At 38.5% G+C, this 21,972-nt stretch overlaps 1 long non-coding RNA gene across 1 annotated transcript in view; it reads right to left on the reverse strand.

Annotated features, from left to right (window-relative positions):
* Window positions 1-224: 224 nt before the first annotated feature.
* Window positions 225-21,972, reverse strand: part of LOC129488409 (uncharacterized) — a 40,104-nt gene continuing 18,356 nt past the window's right edge. The window contains exons 2-5 of the long non-coding RNA XR_008659653.2: window positions 5,410-5,491; window positions 2,113-2,181; window positions 1,553-1,654; window positions 225-351 (exon numbers count right to left, since the gene is read on the reverse strand). This is a non-coding gene — a long non-coding RNA (uncharacterized lncRNA). The remainder of the gene's footprint in view (window positions 352-1,552; window positions 1,655-2,112; window positions 2,182-5,409; window positions 5,492-21,972) is intronic.

Genomic DNA, 21,972 nt, shown 5'->3' on the forward strand with positions numbered 1-21,972 from the left:
GTGAGTAGTAAGCACTTAATAAATGTTTGTCCTAGAGAAAGTGGTGATAGCTACAAGATGACACCTGGATGATTAATAATAATTATAAAGACTCCAATTATTAAACTAGGCATTGGGTTCAACACTTTATATACAAAATATATTTCAATTTTTTGGAAACAATAAGCATTATTAACGCTGTTTAATAGAAGAGGAACTGAGGCTTAGTGTTAACTGACATAGCAGGGCCACACAGCTAGTAAGCAAGAGGAGGGAGTAGGACTTGAGTCCAAGCTTATCTCAGCTTTTAACCACAGTGATAGAATCTAGTGGTTGAGGCCAGTGTTGACAGATGTTCAGTAGAGACAAGGGCTGGGGAGGGAAGGAAAGGAAGGAGACACTGTATAAGCAAGTGGAGGAATCCATAGTTGCTGCTTGGGAAATTGTCCTAATAGATGCACTTCTACCATCACCACCACCCTGAGCTCCATTTCTCTTCTTTCCTCCCTTTTCTCTGTCAGTTCTCATCTTGACCCAGATTTTTTTTCTTCCAATAGTCAATGGGTGGGTACTGTCTGAATTCCTGAAGGGTTTCTGCTACTAGAACATGACCACCCAGAGCTGTCTGCTCTCCAATGGCTTAGCACATCAGCAGCAAAGGAGGCAGGATGCAGGCTGGAGGACATGAGATCACAGATGTATGATACATGTATAAGACAGCCTCTGGCACATGGCAGGTCATCAAGTGATTCGGTGTTCTCCCCTCCTTTTAAAATTTCTTCTTGCCAGTTTCCCACAGTCTCTCCTAATTTCCTTCTCTAGAGGCTCTAATTTTGTCTAGGACGGATTTGGCATTCCTGACCATCTGTGGAAAATGATGCCTCCCAGAAGACACCATTCTTTAATACCTTCCTATCGCAATCAGGACAATAAGCTCTCTCTTAAGGCCAACTCCCACCTTCACCGTGTACTTGTACCTTTCCTCATCATCACTGATGCTTCCTCCTTCTCCATTGAGCCCAATGTTAGGATGTGAGGCTTTTGAGCCTCCTTGTTTCATTATTAATGGAGCTTGAGATTTTGTTTCTTGGTTTGGAAGCTATATTTCAAACAAAGGCAGGGGCAGGAAGTGAGATCTGATTTTCTGTCTGGTGCCAAGGCTATGGTTAGATCTTTGAGGCCAATTTCCAAGTGACTTTGGATCGGAGTCAGAATACGTGTTTGAGGTAAATAGAGAAGAGAGCTATCTCTCAAGTGGAGCAATCTCAGAGACTAGTGTCTTGGAGAGACATTTATTGGCTAAATAATAATTCCTTACATATGTTCAGCATTTCACAGCTCACCAAATACTTCTTTATTATCCCATTTGATTCTTGAAACAATGTTCTAGGGTAGCTGGGAAAATACCATTGTTCCCATTTTATACACAATCTGCACTCCTCAGTGAGGAAAGCAGAACTTAATGGGACTTGTTCACAGTCGTTCAACCCTTTAGTGTAAGAACCAGGACTGAAACCGAAGTTTTCTGACTGACTTGTGAAGATCATGTGAATAAGGCAGGTATATAACTCACCTGAGAAAATGTCTTCTGCTTTTATGTATTTAGACAGTGTTAGTCTCTGTCCTCATTTCCTTTCTGAATCCTGGGTCTGTGTCCTTTTTCTCATTCGCCATGCTGGAAAAATAGATAAAAAGAAGTGATTTGGAGAGAAGGAAGAGAAGAACATGGTTCTTGATCTCCAGGGACTTGTTCTAAGACATGCTTCTGAGCCTGAGGTTGATGCTATTGTGAAACCCAGCATGAAGCATAACCTTGTTAGGTCTGACCAGCAGACAGTGGGAGAACAGTCTCTCTTCACTTCTGCTTCCTTTCCTCCCTCCTTTCCCACCCTGCTTTTGTGGTTTGTTAATTATTTGAGGCAAGGGTATTGGAGGTGTCTAGGCTCTGTCTTCTGACTCAGTCTCATCCCTCCCTGGCCCATAAAAATGTCTCAGAGGCGTTGTTGATCTGAGAATATAAGGCAAACCAACCATCTCGCCCTTTCTAGGCTTGCACATGGGTTTCAGAACTGTCCCCCCACAAACCCTCCCTATGATCCCACCCACCCAGCCACTATTGCCAGCCCAACTTACTGGAAATCTCTGTTCCTCTAAAGCAGACATTGGCTTTGTTTCCAGAGCCAGGCAAAATGGAAATGCTTTCTAAGAAAAACACAAACAAGAGAATTACATCCTGATCTGACCAGCTGGAAATTTCTTCACAGTATAATTTTATTTGTTCCTCATCAAGGATGCTTTATCCCTCTTTCTGCAGAGACTGGCCTGGTAGGTCAAGAAAGTAACTGATACTTATTTTTTTCTCTAGTCATTAAAAAAAATCAAACCTATATAAATTGCTGTCAATTCTGGTGACTTATAGTACAGTTAGAGTTATGGTATCATAAATAAGCTGATGTGATGGTCCTGAAAGAGCTATAGGGTCCCTCTTCTTGAAAGATATTTAAGGATTTGAGAAACTCTGAAGGGCCTCTTGTCTATGGCCCTCACTCCCCTACTTCACCCATAGCTCAGATTATGTTCTTTCGTAGTGTGGTTATTGGATTCCACTCACTGCCACCATCTTTGGATAATGCCATCCAAGAGCATAACTGTTCTCCAAAGTCTAAGTTCTCCAAAAAACCTCTTTGCTTTCCCTTGCCCACTGCAGTCCAGTAAATGCTACATTATTTTAGAGGTGACCTCATTTGACCTTCAAATCATCTTTAAAACTGGCTTTCCCACAGTAAAAGAATTTCAGGCCACAGACTGCAACCATTGTGTTTATCTCACACAATATTGTTTTGAAGGCTTCTGTCAATGTAACTCAAGTTTGAAGCACTAAGCTGGCACTTGATATATGCTGCTGAACAGTCTAACTACAGGATATACTATCTATTATTTTAGTAGCAATGGGAGGTATATGCCAAGCCTTGTTTTAGATGCTACAAATGCCAACGTGCCTATGAACAGTCCAGCCTTAGACTCTAAAGAAGCTCTTACTACATATTCATATTCCAGTTCATAGATCTTTCTCCTAGAATTTGATTTTCAGATTATTTAATTGTTGTATTATTACTCAATTTTGTATCCATTTTTGCTTCATCTCTTTCCTTTGTCCTAATCCTTTGGAGGGAATAGCAACAGCAATGGTGAGGAGAAAGAGCCCAAGAAAGGTAGACTTGAATTCTGCTCTTCATTCATTCACTCTGTGATCCCTGACTTATCTCTTTACTTCTCTTATCTCAGTTAATTTATATGTAATATTAGGAGAATAGAAACGCAAGGGACCCTAGGAATAAAATAATTACTTGTTGAAAACAATAGTCAAAGACGACTATTGTCCAGGTGTTAGAGATGGAAAGGTAAATCAGATTTGGTCCCTGACCCTTAGGGGCCAAACAGTCTAGCAGGAAAACAATCATGGAGCCTCGAGCTTTTTCCTTGTACCCAGCACATGCCTTAAACTTCGTGAGTGCTGGAGAACCAGATGTTAATTTGGGCATGGGATTTTGAGCTAGTTCTTTTACCATAATTGCTATTTCCAAGTGGAGCTGATCGTCTTTCTACTTTCTCTTTCTAGGGGAGAAAGATATATTCTAGTATAGATCCTAGGTCTTCCCACCTGGCCTATAAATTGACTTTGTGATACAGCAGAAAAGGCATAAATTAAAATATTCTCTTCTGTTACTCACAAATTCCATAGTTTTGGATAAGTCATGTCCCTTTTTGTGCCTCATTTTATCCCACTGATAATAAGTGGTTTGAATTAGATGAGTTCTGGGGTCCCTCCTACTTGAACATTCTTTGAGTTGAAGATTGTGGCCACATCACTCAGCCCTGCTACTGGTGCCCAGGCTCTGGCCTTAGGAGTATGTGTCTAAGCTATTTGGTTGTCTCTTTTTCTGCCCCTTTCTCCCTTCAATCCATCCCTAATATCTGTAAACCAGATCCACTGCCTTGGGCCTACTATATATATATATATATATATTAGGTTGGCCGGGCGCGGTGGCTCACGCTTGTAATCCCAGCACTTTGGGAGGCCGAGGCGGGTGGATCACGAGGTCAGGAGATCGAGACCATGGTGAAACCCCGTCTCTACTAAAAATACAAAAAATTAGCCGGGCGTGTTGGCGGGCGCCTGTAGTCCCAGCTACTCGGAGAGGCTGAGGCAGGAGAATGGCGTGAACCCGGGAGGCGGAGTTTGCAGTGAGCCGAGACTGCGCCACTGCACTCCAGTCTGGGTGACGGAGCGAGACTCTGTCTCAAAAAAAAAAAAAAAAAAAAAAAAAAATATATATATATATATATATATATATATTAGGTTGGTGCAAAAGTAATTGCGATTTTTGTCACTAAAAGTAACCGCAAAAACCGCAATTACTTTTGCATCAACATAATACTTCTGCTTCTCAGTTTCTTAGTTCCTTCTTTCCGTCTAGTGCTTTTCTTCTTGAAATTAGAATAATTCTCTCCCTGGATTTTACCAATCCCGCTGAATTGGCAGAGGACTCTCAGTTTGAACCATATCTTGCTCCTGCTAACCTGTTTTCTTCAAGGCTTTGTAGTCTCTATTTTATAAGCAACACCTATGGACTTCTGAAAAAACGACTTGAGGATGCTATTTTTTATGTTTTACACTCAGCTACGTATAAATTACCATGCCTTTGTATTTTGATCATTTCTATCACTGTTCAGGGTTACATAACCTCATTATATGCTACAGACTGAATGTGTTTTTGAAATAAAAGGCAGGGGAAAACTGTCATTAGAGGTAGTAAAATATAAAGCTTTTTATTTCTTTCACAGTCTCCCTTGACTTGTCATGGTCGTGTTGTTTTTCAATTTGCTATTTCATGTTCTAAATAAAGAAAAATTGAAATGATAAATTACTAGCATAGATTTACCATTCATCTTGATATTGTGCAATGACACTTTTAGATGCAAAATAAGAGTATTTCACTCCTATGAGAAATTACTGAAATCACACAATTTATACTTCATAGCTTGTACATGCATATATATTTTGCTCTTATCAGAACACTGTAAACACTGCACCAAACCAATTCAAGTATTTGTACTTTTCTTCTTAATAATATGCGTATTCTATCAACACTCTCTACCTTTGACTTCCTGATGAGTAAGAGGACTGAAAAGAAAAGGCACTATGGTTTGCCCTATCTTTCTCTTTCCTTCTGTGGTATCATTTTCAGTGCAAGTGGTTGACTAATAGAGGAAGTAACATGAGTAATAAAGGATATGACAGAGTCCCTTGCTAATTCTTGTTTCTTAAAATGTCCTTGCCCTCTTTCTGGCTTGAATGAAAAATGTGGCCTCCTGGGACTGTCAGTGGTGTGGTCCCCACATCCTTAGTCGTACACGTAACATGCTTACCTTGTACTTGCTTTGAGTCCCCTCTGAGCTCCCGTGCATTGCAGATTCATCAGAATCCTGTGCTCATGGGATTTTATGAACACTATATGCAAATAGGACAGTAAGAAATGTCAGTAAACGCTTTTATTGTAGCTATCTCCTCTGCTCCTGCACATGCTCTATAGTATCATTGGACCTCACTTACAAAACACAAATACAAAAACAAAATTACTAAGAAATACCAAGAATTTTAATTTCAAGATGGCAACAGAGTATTAAACCAAAGATGAATTCGTTCTGAGTGTGGGGTTTGCGAGATGGCAGAGGTGGCACTCCCAGGAGCTTGTCTTGGCCAAGTCACACCCTTGAGTCCATTGGAACCTGAATCTCACCCTACTCTGCTATGCTATACTGACTCCAGCTGAATTCAAGGAGTTACAGTTTGAGACTCTCCAGACTCTAATGGCCATCCCACTTGTGGTGAGTAGCTTTAAATAAAATATGCTCACAAATTATTTAATATACTTTCCTTTAAGAAATGGAGCTTGCATCCCAGGGATGAAGCCCACTTGATCATGGTGTATAAGCTTTTTGATGTGCTGCTGGATTCGGTTTGCCAGTATTTTATTGAGGATTTTTGCATCAATGTTCATCAAGGATATTGGTCTGAAATTCTCTTTTTTGGTTATGTCTCTGCCAGGCTTTGGTATCAGGACGATGCTGGCCTCGTAAAATGTGTTAGGGAGGATTCCTTCTTTTTCTATCGATTGGAATAGTTTCAGAAGGAATGGTACCAGTTCCTCCTTGTACCTCTGGTAGAATTCGGCTGTGAATCCATCAGGTCCTGGACTCTTTTTGGTTGGTAAGCTATTGATTATTGCCACAATTTCAGAGCCTGTTATTGGTCTATTCAGAGATTCAACTTCTTCCAGGTTTAGTCTTGGGAGGGTGTATTTGTCGAGGAATTTATCCATTTCTTCTAGATTTTCTAGTTTATTTGCGTAGAGGTGTTTGTAGTATTCTCTGATGGTAGATTGTATTTCTGTGGGATTGGTGGTGATAACCCCTTTTTCATTTTTTATTGCATCTATTTGATTCTTCTCTCTTTTCTTCTTTGTCTTGCTAGCGGTCTATCAATTTTGTTGATCTTTTCAAAAAACCAGCTCCTGGATTCATTAATTTTTTGAAGGGTTTTTGTGTTTCTATTTCCTTCAGTTCTGCTCTGATTTTAGTTATTTCTAGCCTTCTGCTAGCTTTTGAATGTGTTTGCTCTTGCTTTTCTAGTTATTTTAATTGTGATGTTAGGGTGTCAATTTTGGATCTTTCCTGCTTTCTTTTGTGGGCATTTAGTGCTATAAATTTCCCTCTACACACTGCTTTGAATGTGTCCCAGAGATTCTGGTATGTTGTGTCTTTGTTCTCGTTGGTTTCAAACAACATCTTTATTTCTGCCTTCATTTCGTTATGTACCCAGTAGTCATTCAGGAGCAGGTTGTTCAGTTTCCATGTAGTTGAGCAGTTTTGAGTGAGTTTCTTAATCGTGAGTTCTAGTTTGATTGCACTGTGGTCTGAGAGACAGTTTGTTACAATTTTTGTTCTTTTACATTTGCTGAGGAGAGCTTTACTTCCAACTATGTGGTCAATTTTGGAATAGGTGTGTTGTGGTGCTGAAAAAAATGTATATTCTTTTGATTTGGGGTGGAGAGTTCTGTCGATGTCTATTAGGTCCACTTTGTGCAGAGCTGAGTTCAATTCCTGGATATCCTTGTTAACTTTCTGTCTCGTTGATCTGTCTAATGTTGACAGTGGGGTGTTAAAATCTCCCATTATTATTGTGTGGGAGTTTAAGTCCCTTTGTAGTCTTCATCCCTGGGATGCAAGGCTGGTTCAACATACGCAAATCAATAAATGTAATCCAGAATATAAACAGAACCAAAGACAAAAACCACATGATTATCTCAATAGATGCAGAAAAGGCCTTTGACAAAATTCAACAACCCTTCATGCTAAAAATTCTCATTAAATTAGGTATTGATGGGACGTATCTCGAAATCATAAGAGCTATCTATGACAAACCCACAGCCAATATCATACTGAATGGGCAAAAACTGGAAGCATTCCCTTTGAAAACAGGCACAAGACAGGGATGCCCTCTCTCACCACTCCTATTCAACATAGTGCTGGAAGTTCTGGCCAGGGCAATCAGGCAGGAGAAGGAAATAAAGGGTATTCAATTATGAAAAGAGGAAGTCAAATTGTCCCTGTTTGCAGATGACATGATTGTATATCTAGAAAACCCCATTGTCTTAGCCCAAAATCTCCTTAAGCTGATTAGCAACTTCAGCAAAGTCTCAGGATACAAAATCAATGTACAAAAATCACAAGCATTCTTGTACACCAATCACAGACAAACAGAGAGCCAAATCATGAGTGAACTCCCATTCACAATTGCTTCAAAGAGAATAAAATACCTAGGAATCCAACTTACAAGGGATGTGAAGGACCTCTTCAAGGAGAACTACAAACCACTGCTCAATGAAATAAAAGAGGATACAAACAAATGGAAAAACATTCCATGCTCATGGGTTGGAAGAATCAATATCGTGAACATGGCCATACTGCCCAAGGTAATTTATAGATTCAATGCCATCCCCATCAAGCTACCAATGACTTTCTTCACAGAATTGGAAAAAACCACTTTAAAGTTCATATGGAACCAAAAAAGAGCCCACATCGCCAAGTCAATCCTAAGCCAAAAGAACAAAGCTGGAGGCATCACGCTACCTGACTTCAAACTATACTACAAAGCCACAGTAACCAAAACAGCATGGTACTGGTACCACAACAGAGACATAGATCAGTGGAACAGAACAGAGCCCTCAGAAATGATGCCTCATATCTACAACTATCTGATCTTTGACAAACCGGACAAAAACAAGAAATGGGGAAAGGATTCCTTATTTAATAAATGGTGCTGGGAAAACTGGCTAGCCATATGTAGAAAGCTGAAACTGGATCCCTTCCTTACACCTTATACAAAAATTAATTCAAGATGGATTAAAGACTTACATGTTAGACCTAAAACCATAAAATCCCTAGAAGAAAACCTAGGCAATACCATTCAGGACATAGGCGTGGGCAAGGACTTCATGTCTAAAACACCAAAAGCAATGGCAACAAAAGCCAAAATTGACAAATGGGATCTCATTAAACTAAAGAGCTTCTGCACAGCAAAAGAAACTACCATCAGAGTGAACAGGCAACCTACAGAATGGGAGTAAATTTTCACAACCTACTCATCTGACAAAGGGCTAATATCCAGAATCTACAATGAACTCAAACAAATTTACAAGAAAAAAACAACCCCATCAACAAGTGGGCGAAGGACATGAACAGACACTTCTCAAAAGAAGACATTTATGCAGCCAAAAAACACATGAAAAAATGCTCATCATCACTGGCCATCAGAGAAATGCAAATCAAAACCACAATGAGATACCATCTCACACCAGTTAGAATGGCCATCATTAAAAAGTCAGGAAACAACAGGTGCTAGAGAGGATGTGGAGAAATAGGAACACTTTTACACTGTTGGTGGGACTGTAAACTAGTTCAACCATTGTGGAAGTCATTGTGGTGATTCCTCAGGATCTAGAACTAGAAATACCATTTGACCCAGCCATCCCATTACTGGGTACATACCCAAAGGACTATAAATCATGCTGCTCTAAAGACACATGCACACGTATGTTTATTGCGGCACTATTCACAATAGCAAAGAGTTGGAACCAACCCAAATGTCCAACAACGATAGACTGGATTAAGAAAATGTGGCACATATACACCATGGAATACTATGCAGCCATAAAAAATGATGAGTTCATGTCCTTTGTAGGGACATGGATGAAACTAGAAACCATCATTCTCAGTAAACTATCGCAAGGACAAAAAACCAAACACCGCATATTCTCACTCATAGGTGGGAATTGAACAATGAGAACTCATGGACACAGGAAGGGGAACATCACACTCCGGGGACTGTTGTGGGTTGGGGGGAGGGGGGAGGGACAGCATTAGGAGATATACCTAATGCTAAATGACGAGTTAATGGGTGCAGCAAACCAACATGGCACATGGATACATATGTAACAAACCTGCACATTGTGCACATGTACCCTAAAACCTAAAGTATAATAATAAAAATAATAATAATAAATAAATAAATAAATAAATAAATGGAGCTTAATTCCTTCCAAGTATGGACTATTTTTAGTGACTTACCTCTAAAAAATATTATAGGGCAAAAGTGGTGATGTATGACTTCCAAACATTGATCCTGGAAGATATTGCATCTTCCATCTTCCTGTCTCTCCTAGATCACTTGCTCTGGGGGAGGACATCTGCCATATCATGAGGACCCACAACCATCCCATGGAGGGTGCCACATGCAGAGCAGCTGCTAGTGGTCAGTGAGGAACCGAGGCTTCTTGCCAATGGCCACGTGAGTGAGCCGTCTTGCAAACAGAGCCCCTAACCCCAGTTAAGCCCTTTAGGCAACTGCAACTTGGTCAAATCTTAACTGCAAACTCATGAGAGACCCCAGGCCATAGCTACCAGCTAAGCTGCTCTTGAATTCCTGACTCAGAAACTTTGAGATCGTGAATCTTTGTTGTTTTAGGCCTCCAACCTTAGGGATAATTGGTTATGCAGCAATAGATAACTAATATACCACTATTTTCAAGCAGGACTATAAGCTTGGTACAACCGGAACACCAAAGTATATCTAAGAGTTTTCTTGGCCATGTTAGGAAGTCTCAGAAGACCTCAAAATGAAAAGCAGACAAGCCTCTACTCATAGAGTGCACATTAGGCAGATATAATATTTAGTTTTTCTAGATGCTTTACTTTTTAGGCACTGTACAGTAAAACCAGGGCTTATTTCCTTGCCTTGATAACTGGTGAATGACATTGGATGCCACTGTCACCCCCATATACTCACCAAAGGGAGAAGAGTTGCTCACCTGATTGATGGGAGTCATAGCAAATGATATAGGTCCCTGTGCCACAATTCCACCAGACTCAGACCTCACTTGTCATTTGGAGGAGCAATTTTGGATCACATTCTCCACTGTTCCTTGCAGGCCCCCAGCAGTAGTAACCCACTGCTATGCACAGTGAAAATCAGCTCAATTAGACAGCCTTGTGCATGCTTCCCCCCGTCTCTACTTCACTCCCCTTTCTTTTCCCACTAACTTCCTGTGATCACCTCTTGGGGACCTTGGTGAGAGCAGTGGACCAAACCAAGACAGTTGTTCAGTATGGTGTTTTGGGGTGGGGCATGCTTTACAAGTTGGTGAGATTACTATCCCCTAAAAAGGGAGGAAGCAGAGATATCCCTCCCAACTCTTGCTTCTCTTATTTGGCAGTCTGACTTATCAGGCAGGCTGAATGGCCTAGACTAGTTCAGGCCCTAAGGCAAAAATGTGTATTTTTCTTGTTGGCCATGACATTATTTTTTTCTTGTCACTTAGGAGAATGTTTTAGGCTGGCTTTTTCTTACAATACCAATGCTAAGTCTCCACCTTAAGTTTGGAAGTTAATTAGAAGGAAGAGAAGCAGAGGCGTATGAAGGAACTAGCAACATAGAGGTGCCTAAAATGGGGCCAGGGATGAACTGTAACTACACAAAGGCTGGCATTAAAAAGTACAGCCCCACATGAAAGACTGGTCCTATTGTCCTTAGCAGGTGGTCTGGGCTGCTAGTTTGGCCGTTCAGGGATAGTTTGTGCCCCTAGGCAAGAGGCAAATGGTATTGTGGTTAAGGATGAAATTGGATTATAAGTAAAGGATATTAATTTCGGAAACAGCTGGCATTGACAGGGCAGGTTATTGGGGCTGGCTTTAGCAGCTTTGGGGCCCAGCAATTTTGAAGTAGCTATTTTATCTGTTGATTTTAGCAGTATTGACAGTGACCATTGGGTTTATCAAGAATGGAGTCATCTAGGGAAGAGGCACTTGAGAAAGCAGGTATCTGATATTGATGAGGATGGAGGTCAAAGGGGTGTTTTTTGTCTACCTTAGAGTACTGAGGAAGCTTCCCTTCTCCGGAGTCTTCTGGTTGTGTGCAGAGAGGGTGTCACTGTTAACTGAGCCAGCAAAGGCTCATCCCCAGACAGGCTATTTCTCAAGCATGGCTATAGGCCTCGAGGCTTGAAGCTCCTTCAGGTCTCTATAGTGTGACATTTTTGATGGTGAGGCACTGGCCTGAGTTTTCTCCTCCATCCTGCCCTGAAGCAGGGGTGAAGAACTGTCAGATATTTTAGGGTGTAGGGAGGAAACTTTCATGTCGTGCCCATGTAAGTCTAGAGAGGTAGAACTTTCTACCAACATATTTAAAAGGGGAATTCTTACCCTCCATCTTTTTTGGTATGTGTGGGAGCCTGAAACTTGGACGACTGTATTTCCTGGTTGTTTAGTACTAAGGCACTGGAGATCACTGACTGCTCAGCCATGGCACAACCTCTTGTCTCTTTTGCTCCCTAGCCCCACCCCACCCTGTGATCAGGTACGGGGTGATGTGCTTGAGCTTCATGTAGTATCTCCCAGGTCACTTAGGTGGGGAGCTTGACATTTCCCATGTCTTTGCCTCTAGCTGACCCTTCTGTGCAGATTAGCTATATTTAACAAGAAAGGAGTAGGAAGCCCCTACTTTGGATATGGGCCTTGGTTCTCCAATCTAACCATTTCTAGAAATGGATGCTGAGAAGTGAAATTTGAAGCTGTTATATAAATACAAACATATGTAACATACTGCATGTATATTCATATACATATATAAATTTTTCTGATCAATTTGAAAGTTGCCGACAGGATGCTACTTTATTCCTAAACACTACTAATGCTACAGTACATATTTATTAAAAAGAAGCACATTCTTTTACATAACCACAAGATAATTATCAAAATCAGGAAAGTAATATTGATGCATTATAGCTATATTCAAATCCTCAGGGCTTATTTGTATTTTTCCACGTGTACTAATAATATTTTAATGGCAACAGAAAATTCTGCTTTGCTTTCAGTTGCTGTCCCTGTTTAGGCTGCTTTAATTTAGTACAGTCCCTCAGTCTTTTTTGTCTATCATGACATTGACAACTGTAAAGAATGCAAGCCTTGGTTATTTGATAGATGGTCACCTAAGTTGGTTTGGTTTGATGTTTCCTCTTGATTAGATTTAGGTTCTGAGATTTTGGCAAGAATATCACAGAAGTGATATATTCTTCTCAGTGCATGATATCAGGGGACGTATGGTATCTTATTTGTCTCATTTCTGGTGATGGCAATTTTGATCACTTGATTAAGGTGGTGTCTACCCAGTTTCCTCAATAATAAAATTACTAGTTAGTTAGCTAATAATTAATGAGAATCTTGTGGAAGGGTACCTTAAGATTATGTAAGTATCTTGTTACTCCTTAAACTTCCAGCTGCTAGTTTTAGCATCCATTGAAGATTTTTGCCTAAATCAATTGTTATTATAATGGTTACCAAAGAGTGACATTTTAATTGACCCCTGGAATTATTTCTATGATTATTGGTTGGCTTTCTACTGTAAGAAAGAACATTTCCTTATCACCTGTTTTCTTATTTATTCATTCATTTATCCATTTATATCATGAATTTTATTTTTTCTGTGAATTGTATTTCTTTTTCTGTGAATTGTATTTCTTTACTATGCTTATTTATTTTGATTCGCAAATTGTCCAGGTTTGTTCAGTCTAAGCCCTTTCAAGCTGGTTCCTGTGTCTATTTGACATATCTACATCATTCTTTTAACATGTGCTCACTTTTCTGGCACACCACCATATTCTCAATTAATCTTGCATTTTTCCAGAATCAGCCATTTCTCAAAAGGGCTTGATTCCTTTTAGTGGCAAATGTCATTTTGGTTGATTGCTACAGGGTGCCATTGTTTCTAGGGCCTGTCAGCAGAGATAGACAGCAGATGTATATACACACATACACTCATATGTGCAAATTTATGTGTATACGTATGTAATATCCGTGTCTATATCTGCAGGTATACCTCAAAGATATTGTACAATAAAGCGAATATTACCATAAAGCAAGTCACATAAACTTTTTGGTTTTCTAATGCATATAAAAATTGTTTATACTATAGTCTCTTGAGTGTGTGATAGCATTATGTCTAAAAAAAGTATATACCTTAATTAAACCATACTTTATTGCCAAAAAAATCCTAACAATCGTCTGAGTCTTCAGTGAGTTGCAATTTTTTTGCTGATGGGGATTCTTGCCTCATTTTTGATGGCCGTTTACTGATAAGGCCAATTTGTTGCAAGAATAGGGTGGCTATGGCAATTTCTTCAAATAAGGTAACAATGGAGTTTGCCACGTTGACTGACTCTTCCTTTCAGAAAAGATTTCTCTGTAGCACATGATGCTGTTTGATAGCATTTTACCCACAAAAGAACTTCTTTCAAAATTGGAGTCACTCCTCTCAAACCCTGACACTGCTTTATCAACTAAGATTATGTAATATTCTAAATTCTTTGTTTGATTTCAACAGTGTTCACAGCATCTCCTCAGGAGTAAATGTCATGTCAATAAACCACTTTATTTGTTTATCCATAAGAAGCAACTCCTCATCCATTCAAGCTTGATCCATTCAAGTTTGAGATTGCAGCAATTCACATCTTCAGGTTCTACATCTAACTCTAGTTCTCTTGCTGTTTCCACTGAATCTTCGATTACTTCCTCCACCTAAGTCTTAAACTCCTCCTCAAAGTCATCCATGAGGGTTTGGAATCAGTTCTTCCAAACTCCTGTTAAGGTTGCTATTTTGACCTTTTCCCATGAACCACAAATGTTGTTAATGGCGTCTAGAATGGGGACTTTTTGCCAGAAGGTTTTTGATTTACTTTGCCCAGATTAATCACAGGAATCACTATGTATGACTCAGCTATCTCCTTACAAAATTATTTCTTAAATAATAAAACTTGAAATTTGAAATGGCTCCTTAAGCCATGGGCTGCAGAATGCATGTTGTGTAGGCAGGCATGAAAACAGCATTAATCTTTTTGCACATCTCCATCAGAGCTCTTGTATGACCAGGTACATTGTCAGTGTGCATTAATATTTAGAAAGGAATCTTTTTTTCTAAGCAGGAAGTCTCAACAGTGGGCTTAAAATATACAGTAAACCATGCTGTAAACAGACCTGTCATCCAGGTGGTGGTGTTACATTTATAGAGCACAGGCAGAGCAGGTTAACATAATTTTTAAGGGACCTAGAATTTTCAGAATGGTCAATGAGCATTGGCTTCAACTTTAAGTCACCAGCTGCATTAGCCCCTAACAGGAGAGTCAGCCTGTCTTTTTCTTTTTTCTTTTCTTTTTTTTTTGAGATGGAGTCTCACTCTGTCGCCCAGACTGGAGTGCAGTGGCGCAATCTCAGCTCACTGCAACTTCCACCTCCAATTCTCTGCCTCAGCCTCCTGAGTAGCTGGGATTACGGGCACCCGCCACCCATACCCGGCTAATTTTTATATTTTTAGTAGAGATGGGGTTTCACCATCTTGGCCAGGCTGGTCTTGAACTCCTGACCTTGTGATCCACCCTCCAAAGTGCTGGGATCGCAGTCATGAGCTACCACACCCGACCAACTTTTGAAGCTTTGAAGCATTTACTTCTCTCTGGCTATAAAAGCCTTAGATGGATGGCATCTTCTAATATAAGGCTGTTTTGTCTACCCTGAAAATCTGTTATTTAGTGTAGCCACCTTTATCAATGTTCTTAGCTAGATCTTCTTAAAATAAGACAGGAATGAAGATCTTCCAGATAACTGGGTGTAGCTTCTCTGTCGGCACTTGTTGCTTCACCTTGTACTTTTATGTTATGGAGACCTTCTTTCTTAAACTTCAGGAAACAACCTCTGCTAGCTTCTTTTGTAGCTTCTTCACTTCTCTCAGCCCTCATAGAATGGAAGAGAGTTAGGGCCTGACTTAATGAAATGCTGTGGCTGGTTCTATCTTCTATCCAGAACACTAAAACTTTCTCCATATCAGCAATAAAGTTGTTTCACTTTGTTATTATTTGTGTGCTCAGTGAAGTAGCACTTTTAATTTCCTTCAAGAACTTTTCTTTTGCATGAGCAACTTAACTGTTTGGCATAAGAAGCCTAGCTTTTAGCCTATCTGGGCTTTGGACATGCCTTCCTCACTAAAGGTGAACACTTGTAGCTTTTGATTTAAAGTGAGAGACCTTGACTGTTCCTTGCATTTGAACACTTAGAGGCCATTATTGGGTTATTCACTGTCCTGATTTCAATATTGTGGTGTCTCAAGAAACAGGAGGCCCTAGGCGAGGGAGAGAAGTGGGGGAATGGCCAGTCAGTGGAGCAATATGCAACATTTGCATATGCAAATGCTTATTGCACATGCAAATATTTATTGATTAAGTTTATTGATTATTAACAGAACATATGCAACGTTTATTGATTAAGTTCACCTTCTTAAATGGGCACAATTAGTGGTGGCTCAAAACAATTACAATAGTAACATCAAAGATCACTGATTGCAGATCACCATAACAGTGTTAATGACAATAAAGATGAAATACTGTGAGAATTACAAAAGTGTGACATAGAGACGTGAAGTGAGTTCAAAATACTGTGAGAATTACCAAAGTGTGACACAGACATGAAGTCAGTTCAGACTACTGAAAAAAATGGGGCCAATAGATTTGCTGGATGCAGGGTTGCCACAAACCCCAAATTTATAAAACACACTGTCTCTGAAGTGCAATAAAGCAAAAGGCAATAAAATGAGATGTGCCTGTACATAATCTATATCTATATAGTTATAGTTTTCCATATTTCTAAATCTATAGTTATAGATTTCTATATATTATTTTATTACCACCCAGGTATAGTAAAAACTATTTGCTTCCATTGATACCTTCAATTCTAATTCAGTGGCGTGAGATTCATGCTACCCTTCCCGTTTTCCATAGTTGGAGCTCCCTTATCCAACAGCAAGAAACACAGCAGCCATTTTCCACAGTACATTTACCTATTTACTCAACATACAAAAAGTATTTTCAAAATTGCTAACCCATGCCTCTTTGAATAAAAGAAGCCTACTATCTAGAGGACAATATATTTTAGAGGCTGTGTTTTTCCCTTTAGCCTAAGGACATATAGTTTAAATACTATGCTCAGAAATTATTCAGGTTAGGTTTTCTTTCCCAATTTAGTATAGTTATATCGTTCATTTGGTATTTCACTTAGCTCATTTGCTTTTGTTTGATTTACATTTTTGGAATTTTTTCTTCCTCGTTCTTGCGTTTGTTTTTTTTTAATTGGTGAAATGTTACGAAAAATTCCAAAAGTCACAACAGTACAATAGACATATGCAAAAAGTGTCATTCTCCCTGTTCCATCTATTCTTCACACTTCCTCTCACTCACATTTTATTGGTAATAGTGGTGGGCAGAATTCTAAGAATGGTTGCCAGTGACCTTGGCCCTCCCCTTCAAGGGTGAGTAGAAGCTGTGAATATGATGAGATATTATATATTACATATCCCTTATATGACAAAAGGGAGATTAGTTTTTAAAAGCAAAGAGTTTTCTCTGGCTGATAGCAGAAGGGGAAATCAGAGAGATTGAATGCACCACTTCTGGCTTGGAGATGGAGAAGGTCATGTGGTGAGGAACGCAGACCTGAGAAGCTGAGAACAGTCCTAGCTGACAGCCAGCGAGGAAACAGGAACCTCAGTCCTACCACTGAAAGAGTCTGAATTCTGCCAAAAGTCCAATAAGCTTGGAAGTGAATTCTTCCCCCAGAGTCCTATAGAGAGGAACCCAGGCCAGCTGAGTCCTTCATTTTGACCTTATGAGACTCTTGACAGAGAACCCAGTTGAGCCTACCTGAACTCTAACCTATAAAATCATTAGCTAATAGATGGGCTTTATTTTAAGCCACTAAATTGTGGTCATGGAAGACTAAAATGGTAACCAGACTTATTAGTCTCTGGTTAATACTCACTGCATTTATTTTTGCACTAATTTTGCAGAAATGAGCAGATGCCTGTTTATTTTGTTTTTTACTTTTCTTTCTTAAACAAAAGGTAGCAAACTATTTGTACTCTTGTATATTTTGCTTTTCTTACAATGTATCCTGGAAATCCTTCAACACCCATTGATGGAGTTCTTTCTCCATTCTTCTTTATCAGCTACACAGACTCCATTATGTTTATAACATAACATATTTTATTCAACATCACTTCCATGTATGGGCATATAGGTTATTTCCAATAGTTTGCAATAACAAATAATGCTACTAGGTATAACCTTTTGAATTCTCAAGGAAACTTCTAGAAGTGATATTGCCAGGCGAAAAGGTAAACATAAACATAGTTTTATTTGATCTTACCAAATTCCTCTCGTGAGGGCATATCAAGTGACATCCTCTCTATTGAGCCAGTACTGTTTATGGAGACTTTATTCATTATTAATTATTGGGGCTTTATTATATGTTTTAATATCTAGGAAAATTAGTATCTCCCCATAGCTTTCTTTTTCAAGGTTTTTCATGTATTCTGGTGTGCTTACATTTTCAAATGAAGATGAGCTTCATAAAAAAATTTTTATGGTGTTATAATTGGGATTGCGTTAAACGTATAAAGTAACTTTGAAAGAACTGACCTTTATTCCTGACGTGGTGTCATCTTATCCAAGGGCATGGTATGTCTTTCAATTTGTTCAAGTCCACTTTTGTGCCTTTAAAACATGTCTAAAGCTTTTTCTCATAAAGATTTTGCATTGTTACATGTTTCTTGTTAAATTAATTTTCTTTGTTGCTAAAGTAAATAAATAATTTCTACTGTTATCAACTTCTGGCTGATGTTTCTGTGTGTATATAAAGGTTATTGATTTTTATATGCAAATTCATATAATGAATACTTTTATAGTTTAGCTTTGTTGTTGATTCTCTTGGGTTTTACAGGTACATAATTATATAATATGCAAGCAGAGATAGGTTTACTTCTTCTATTTTTTTGGAGGGAAGGGACTCCAATTTATTTATCTTGTGTAATTGCCCTAGCTAATACATCCAGTACAGTGATGGATAGTAGTAGAGAGAGTGTACATTCTTGCCTTATTCTGGACATAAATGGAGATACCGCTAATGTTTCTTCATTAAGATGCTGACTTTAGAACCAAGTTACATCTACCTTTAATACATTAAGAAACTATCTATCAATTCTTGTTTTCTTGGATTTTTTTAAATTAGGCAAGGGTAATAAATTTTATTGAGGGCTTTTTCACCACCCATAGACATTATAATGTGATTGTTTTTCTTAGAAGTTGTAATATACATATTTTTGGATTTTCTAACTTCTAATTCCCTAATTTCTTTTATGTTTGAGACATACACTTGATTAAAGTATACGTTTCCTTATGTGGTGTTAGATTCTGTTAGTGAAAATTTTATTTCAAACTTTTATATTGATAGTTTTAAGTGATACTGACCTGTAAATTTCTTTATTTGTACCATATTCATCAGGTTTGGTTGTAAATGTTATATTTGATTTATAAAAATAATTAAGATGTTTTCCTGTATTTTGAAAACTCTGGAACAATTCATGGAGCATTTTAAGTATCTGGTCTTTGAAGGCATGGTAAAATCCACCCTCCTCTGCTACCATTCCCCAATCAACTATCTGAGCCTGGTGCTCTATTGTATGATTTATTCCATTTTATCTATAAAAATTGGTATGTTTAAGCCTCCTATCTCCAACAGGCTCAGTTGTTGTAAACTGTGTAATTGGGTAGGCCTACAAAATTACATATTTTATCTAGATTTTCAAATTTATTTTCATAAAGATCTACAAAGTCATACCTTAATTCTTAAAAATTTCTTTCATTTCAGTAGTAGTTTTCCCCCCACTTCTTATTTTATTGATTTCTGCTTTCTCCATTTTTCTTGAATTAGTTGACTAGTGGTTTGTCTATGCTATTAATTTCTTCAAAAAACAGAAAAGAATTTCAGATTTCATTAGATTTGAGGTTTTTCTATTCTGTGCCTCTTTTACAACTGTTTTACTTACTTTGTCTTTCCTTCTGCCTTCTTTTGCTTTACTTTGTTGTTCTTTCTAGTCTTTTAGGTAAAATTTACTTAATTAATTAATTTTTAACTCTTATTTTAGGTTTGGCGGTACCTGTGAAGGTTTGTTATATAGGTTACCTCATGTCTTGGGGGTTTGTTTTACAGATTATTTCATTACTTAGGTATTAAGACTAGTACCCAATAGTTATTTTTTCTGTCCCTCTCCCTCTTTCCACCCTCCACACTCAAATAGACCCCAGTGTCTCCCCTTCTTTGTGTTCATGAGTTCTCATCATTCAACTCCCGCTTATAAGTGAGAAGATGCGGTATTTGCTTTTCTGTTCCTGTGTTACTTTGCTAAGGATAACAGCCACCAACTCCATCCATGTTCCTGCAAAAGACATGATCTCATTCTTTTTTATGGCTTCATAGCATTGCATGGTGCATATATGCCACATTTTCTTTATCCAATCTGTCACTGATGGGCATTTAGGTTGATTCCATGTCTTCGCCATTATGAATAGTGCTGCAGTAAACATACACGTGCATATGTCTTTATGATAGAATGACTTACATTCCTCTGGGCATATACTCAGTAATTGGGTTGCTGCATCAAATGGAAGTTCTTCTTCTAGTTCTTTGAGGGATCATCCTGCTGCTTTCCACAATGATTGAGCTAATTTATACTCCCACCAATGCTGTGTAAGTGTTCCCTTTACTCCACTGCCTCACCAGCCTCTGTCATCTGCTATTCTTACTGGTGTGAGATGGTATCTCATTGTGGTTTTGATTTGCATTTCTCTAATGCTCAGTGATATTAAGCTTTTTTTCATATGCTTGTTGGCTGCATGTATGTCTTCTTTTGAAAAGTGTCTGTCCATGTCCTTTGCTCACATTTTAATGGGATTGTTTGTTTTTCTCTTGTAAATTTGTTTAAGTTCCTTATAGATGCTGGATATTAGACATTTGTCAGATGCATAGTTTGCAAATATTTTCCCCCATTCTGTAGGTTGTCTGTCTTATCTGTTGCTAGTTTCTTTTGCCATGCAGAAGCTCTTAAGTTTAATTAGGTCCCATATGTCAACTTTTGTTTTAGTTGCGATTGCTTTTGGTGTCTTTGTCATGAAATCTTTGCACTTTCCTACGTCCAGGATGGTATTGCCTAGGTTGTCTTCCAGGGTTTTTATAGTTTTGGGTTTTACATTTAAGTTTTTAATCCATCTCGAGTTGATTTTTGTATATGGTGTAAGGAATGGGTCCAGTTTCAATCTTCTGCATATAGCTAGCCAGATAGCTCAGCACCATTTATTGAATGAGTCTTTTCCCCATTGCTTGTTTTTGTCAGCTTTGTCAAAGATCTGATGATTGTAGGTAGGTGTGTAGCCTTATTTCCTGGCTCTCTATTTTGTTCCTTTGGTCTATGTGCTTGTTTTTGTACCAGTACCATGTGGTTTTGGTTACTGTAGCATTGTAGTATAGTTTGAAGTTGGGTAGCATGATGCCTCCAGTTTTGTTCTTTTTGTTTAGGATTGCCTTGGCTATTCGAGCTCTTTTTGTTCATATGAATTTTAAAATATTTTTTTCTAGTTCTGTGAAGAATGTCATTGGTAGCTTAATAGGAATAGCACTGAATTTGTAAATTGCTTTGGGCTCTATGGCCATTTTAATGGTATTGATTCTTCCTATCCATGAGCATGAGATGATTTTCAGTTTGTTTGCGACTTCTCTGATTTCTTTGAGCAGTGTTTCGTACTTTGCATTGTAGAAATATTTTGCCTCCCTGGTTAGCTGTATTCCTCGGTATTTTATTCTTTTTGTGGCAATTGTGAATAAGATTACCTTCCTGCTTTGGCTCTCAGCTTAGCTGCTGTTGGTGTATAGGAATACTAGTGGTTTTTGAAAATTGATTTTGTATCCTGAAACTTTGTTGAAATTGTTTAACAGCTTAAGGAGTTTTTGGGCCAAGACTATGGATCATGTTTTCTGCAAACAGGGTTAGTTTGGTTTTCTCTTTTCCTGTTTGGATCCTGTTTATTTCTTTCTCTTGCCTGATCGCTCTGGCTAGGACTTCCAATACTGTGTTGAATAGGAGTGGTGAGAGGAGCATCCTTGTCTTGTGCCAGTTTTTAAGAAGAATGCTTCCAGCTTTTGCCCATTCAGTATGATGTTGGCTATGGGTTTGTCATAGATGTCTCAATTATTTTGAGGTATGTTCCTTCAATGCCTATTTTACTGAGAGTTTTTAACATGAAGAGGTGTTGAATTTTATCAAAAGCCTTTTCTGCATCTATTGAAATAATTATGTTGTTTTTGTCTTTAGTTTTGTTTATTTAATGAATGACATTTATTGATTTGCATATGTTGAACCAATCTTGCATCCTGAGGATGAAGCCTACTTGATTATGGTGGATTAATTTTTTGATGTGCTGCTGGATTCAATGCAAGTGTTTTGCT

The sequence above is a fragment of the Symphalangus syndactylus genome, chromosome 8, assembly GCF_028878055.3.
Source record: "Symphalangus syndactylus isolate Jambi chromosome 8, NHGRI_mSymSyn1-v2.1_pri, whole genome shotgun sequence".
Taxonomy (NCBI): Eukaryota; Metazoa; Chordata; class Mammalia; order Primates; family Hylobatidae; genus Symphalangus; species Symphalangus syndactylus.